Source organism: Martes martes (genome assembly GCF_963455335.1).
Source record: "Martes martes genome assembly, chromosome: 13".
NCBI lineage: Eukaryota > Metazoa > Chordata > Mammalia > Carnivora > Mustelidae > Martes > Martes martes.
In genome coordinates, this window is record NC_137901.1 from 67,328,969 (window position 1) to 67,334,561 (window position 5,593).

At 42.4% G+C, this 5,593-nt stretch overlaps 1 gene segment (V, D, J or C); it reads right to left on the bottom strand.

Annotated features, from left to right (window-relative positions):
- Window positions 1-2,096: 2,096 nt before the first annotated feature.
- On the bottom strand, window positions 2,097-2,495 carry LOC308354288 (putative non-functional immunoglobulin lambda variable 5-48). The segment is given in 1 exon: window positions 2,097-2,495.
- Between the last annotated feature and the right edge of the window lie 3,098 nt (window positions 2,496-5,593).

Sequence of the window (5,593 nt, forward strand, 5' to 3'; positions counted from 1 at the left end):
AATATCCAATGTCCACAATAGCCAAACTGTGGAAGGAGCAAAGATTTTCTTCAATGGATGAATGGATAAAGAAGATGTGTTTCATATACATGATGGAATATTACTCAGTCATCAGAAAGGATGAATATCTACCATTTACATGGACATGGATGGAATTGGAGGGTATTAAGCTAAGTGAAAAAAGTCAGTCAGAGAAACACAATTATCATATGGTTTCACTCATATGTGGAACATAAGGAATAGTGCAGAGGTTAATAAGGGAAGGGAGGGAAACCCGAAAGGTAAGAAATCAGAGAGGGAGAAAAGTCATATGAGAATTTTGACTGTGGGAAACTGAGGGTTGCAGAGAGGGAGGTAGGGGGTGGGGTAGCTAGGTGATGTGAATTAAAGATGGCACATGATATGATGTACACTGGGTTTTATATTGAACTAATGAAACACTGAACATTATATCAAAACTGATTATGTAGTATGCCTTCAATAATTGAATTTAAATAAATAAATAAAATAAAAGTATCTATTTTTAAAAGAGGTCTCCCTTTATTATGATTTTTTTAACTCCTAAGCCAATGTTTTATGAAAATTTCTGGATAGTTGAGGTGATATTCACCAAGAAAATTTCAAATTCCCATTATGTATCCTAAAAACACCTTCACCATTAAGAAGACAGAGGAAACTACACAGGACTCACACCTTATTAACACATGAGACAGATTATGTACCAACCTCACACAATCTGTGTGAAAATAAATTAATAAATAAATAAAACACTAGTGACTGAATCCAGACAGACTGGCTCCCATGTTCACAACACAAGTCAGGAGCTTCAGTGGAGAGAAAAAGAATTTCCAGAAAAGTCTATGGGACACAGAAGGGGAAACTAGCAGATAATCTGAACCACCATCAGAGGGGAATGTCACCAGAGCATGAAGACACAGGATGGGGAGGCGGAGAACTGAAAGTTGACCATGGGATTGGCTGGATGGAGGAAACTTCTGCAGAGGTTCTTCTTGGGGGAGACCTGCAGTGAGATCTTTGCTACAAATCTTTGGACTGGTAGCAGCTTTCATTACTCAGTGTCTCAAATGATGAGGAAGTGAGACAAAAACCCTTCCAACAACAGGTCATGCTCACAGGAGTGAGACACTTATTATCTGCCAGGTGCAGGGGAATAAGAAAACGGGAGAGGAGACACAGCTCACCAACCTACCCCCAGTAAAGCAAAAATTTATGAGAGGAAAAATAGAAAAGTGATCTAGTTAACACTTAAAATTATTTTCATAACATCATAAAACAAACACTGGCTAAGTCATTAAACAGAAAGAGAGCATGCACAAATGTACAGAATAAAAGGTAACAAGAGGATAATAGACATTGGAAAATAAAAATTTGAAATCCTTAAATATTTGATAGACCAATATGGAAAAATAAATTATGCTCATTTCAACATCCTATGCATTAAAATTATGGCCTTACAGATATATTAGTATGGCCACCACACAAGCCTGACATGGACATACATGAAGCGATCTGCATATTTACAGATGGTGGTGATGCCCCCAACAATGCACATACTTCTCAGGCAGTGATTTGAACATTTACAAATGTTCTGTGATTTGGTCACTGTGAAATGTTCACAGTAGGGAGCTCACTACTGGAAGGAGGGACTTGGGAGCCACAGTGTGCTGAGTGCAGGGGAACACTGGCCTGACTACTGGTGGGTCTGGGGTTTCTCTGCAGGTGATGGAAATGTTGTTAGTTTGGTCATGGTCCTGGTGGCCAAACCCCTTACATATACTTAAAGTCAATGCATATATATTTTTTTAATTACCCAAGACCCTGGGGCATGTGCTTTTGGTATCCGTCCCTCACCCAAGTGTACTCCTGAGATACCTGCACTGTCTCAGACAACAGCATAATCTGGATATCACTCCTTCCTTCCCAAGGACTCAAGACCTTCTCAAGACTGTCTCAAGGTCTCCCCACAGAAGGCTGTTCCCCACAGGAGACTCCAAAGAACTTCTCCATAAAATAGACTCAGAGACAAGGCCTGTGGGCCCATGGGTTTTTGTCTCATTTCCTCATTGTCTGAGACACTATGAGTAAGTGTATCTGCTCTCACTGCCATGACCTTTAGCACAGTAATCATCAGCCTCGTCTTCAGGCTGCAGCCCAGAGATGAGCAGAAGCCCTGCATTGGCTGAGGTATCTTTGGATCCAGAGAAGCGGCTGGGGACCCGGGAGCCCTGGTGCTTATTTAAGTATGAGTAGAACCTCAGAAAATGCTGAGGAGGGCTCCTTGGATTCTGCTGGTACCAGGATGTTTGGTAGCTGCCAACACTGAAGTCACTGCTGAAGTTGTAGGTGAGTCTGGCCGTTGCTCCCAGAAATGCAGAGACAGAGGGTAGCTGGGTCAGTATAGGCTGGGACAGGGAACTTGCAAACACAAACAGTGTGGTTAATGTGGGAAGAAACAGGGAGAAATTGATCAACATTCTGACAATAGTAAGAGTGTCTTTGAGGGCTGCCTGTTTCCCTGACACCTGTCTGTACCTGTATAATAGGAGGGGACCATAAGGACTACAGGATTCCAGACCATGGTGACACAGACACTGGTCCCCACAGTGGGCTGGGCTCCTCCACCTTCTGCCACAGGAGGGGCTGTCCATGCAAATGGGCTCCAACCAATGGCTGCGCAGCCCCTCTCAGCCCTGGAGCTGGAGTTCAGTTCACACCACACACTGAGGAGGATAGAAATTGTCTACAGCCTTGGGAAGAGCCCTGGGAGGAAGCACCTGCTGAGTTCACACACAGGTCCCTGCTCAGGGGACTCTGCCAGGCCACAGAGGATACAGCTGCTGAGACCCCAGGAGGAGGCTCAGGGCCAAGCCTCCAGGCCCAGGCTCCCCTGAGTGAAGGGTCCTCAATGAACAGCTTGTAGGGATAACAGGGAAGTCCTACATCTCTCTCTGCCAGTCATGGAGCACAGCAGTCACTGTGTTCCAAAACCCTGACAGGCCAGCTTGTTTCTGCCACTCATCACATCCCTGTGGATACACGCATTCATGGTCCATTTCTTAGTACAAGTTCACCCTGCTATTGGAAACCATATCATCCCCACGTAACTTTGGTAAGCCACGATGGCATAAGGCAAAGAAACAATTAATATTAATTTATATGCACATCTTTCACATGTTTTCAGACTCAAAAGGTAACCTTTCTTAGGCTTGCCTAATACCTAAGGATACACTTGCCATCAGATATACAACATAAGTGTAGATAAAGCCCATGTGATGACATGCACAATTCAGAGCTCTTGTGGCCTGTTGCTGAGCTGCTGTGTGTAATTCTCAGGGAAGGATCTGGAAAGCGTCCCCCACGCTGTATGAGCTGTGCAGTCTCTGTAGAGGTTCCCTGCAAAACTTATGCCGGGTGGTATGTTGGCACTTATTTTTTTGTGAAACTCATTTTTTCTTCATATTTCTGTTAGTAGCAAAAGCAGGCCCTAGTGTAAATATTTCATAAAAGCTAAGTGGTGTGAAGAGAACTTTCAACAGTTTGGGACACCTGTACTATGTTCCCAATGCTTGTGCAGGTTCCCTGTAAATTCTCAGTCTAGGAGGAGCCCTGGTCCATGGGATGTGCAAATATGTGCATATATAGTTACAGGACATTCTAGACAAAGCTGAATGCCCCAGGAGTGCATCAGGTCAGGTGGGACTGAGGAGGGGACAGTGGAGCTGCCTTGAAAAAATTGCAAAAAATTGCAAAAAAAAAAAAAGAAAAAAAAATTATTTCTGGGAAAGGAATAGACAGGGAATTCTGTAGGGATATAACCATTTGGTGCATATTCCAAATAGGACAATTCAGAAAACATTTTAAAATATTGCAGTGTTAAGTGTTGGTAGAGATTACATTTCAATTAATAATTGACAAATGAATGAATGAATGAATGAATGAATGAATGAATAAACAAACAAACAAGCAAACAAACATTGGTTTGGGCTGGCTTCAAGGTCAAGGCCTAATGTTTCCCAGAGTTCACTGTTGGTTCACAACAGGTAAAAAGTGTACATCCTGACATTGAGACTAATGTTAATGTTGCTGTATTACAAGAATATCCTGGAACATCCCACAACCCCAGTGCACAGGGCCCAGCATTTGATGGTTTTCTTAGTTTTTACTTAATGTTATTTTGCTGTTCTAAGATCCAGTTCAGGATTCTTTGTGGCATTTAGCTGTGATGTCTCCTTAAACTTCATCTCACTATGACACTTTCTCTTTTGGTGACTTTGTGCATACTTCCTTAATGGGGATTATGCCTGACATCCTCTGGGCAAAGTGTTTACACCTGTTAATTGAAATCTCTGTACTAGAATGTATTTCTTCTTCTTCCATTTATCCATTTGTTCAAACTGTTAACAATGTGGAGCATGGAGAGCTGTTTTAGAATTTGAGTTATAAGACTATACTGTTACATTTATTTGGCTGCTCAAATCTTTCCAGTTTTGCCCAATGGGAGCTTTTTAAGTTGGCTCATGAGCTCCATTTCACACCATGTCATTGTGTGTGTGTGTGTGTGTGTGTGTGTGTGTGTGTGTGTGTGTGTGCTGGGTTATTAGTGTGTGCACTAATGTTTTTGTGTTTGTTTTGAAGGAATTTCACTTTCTGACACTCTTACCTTATAATTCCTGACCTAGGTATTAAGATTCATCCAAAGATGCCTGTGTCTCTTCCCAGGAGAATGGTATTAGGAATAAATATTTGGGGAAATGCACCTCAGGGCTTTGGGACAGCACTGATTGTACTTACCCTCCAGTGACAGACCAAGAATTCCTATACGAGAGTCAACTAACATAGGAACATGCACACAATGGTGATTGATACTCCATGCAATTATCTGTCTCCATCAAACTACACATGATTCCAAGCTGCCATCTCTAGCTTTAACCCAAGATCACCTGCTTCACTCACACCTCCTCACTTAACCAACTGAATCTCCTCACTTACCTGTGAATTTCCATTCCTACCATGAGAAATCTCACTCCACTGGTGCCCATCTATTGGCTTGATTGTTCAATTCCAGGACACAGTTCAGTCCCCTCAAAATAATCCACCTGTTCCCCATGGGAACCAATCTTATCTACTACAGCACAATGCTCACATGCAGTCTCCTCTGACTTTCCACAGACAGGCTCCACTCATGTTCACAGTCATTCATCTTAGTGGATTTCCCCCGAGCCCGGCACTGAGCTGTGTTCCCATTTGTTCGGCAGGTACATGGGTTTGCCACTGTCCACATCCCATCCTGGGCTCCAAACCTCCTAAATGAATTTTTCTGCCCATGTTAGGGTCTGTCATGTGGCTGCACAGTGTTTATTGAACTCTGATAGAGTCATTGTGTAATTTCAGTGCCGTTACAGCATCATATAGATAATCATTCTGTTGCTCAGATACAATTTTTCCTTCTTCATGTGATCTACTCTTTTGTCTCTCTTATCCTGCTAGAAACTGTAGATTTTTTCACTCTTGTGAGACTTTTGCTTTATCAAATATGCGATGTAAGGTAAACCATACTATGTACTATATCCCT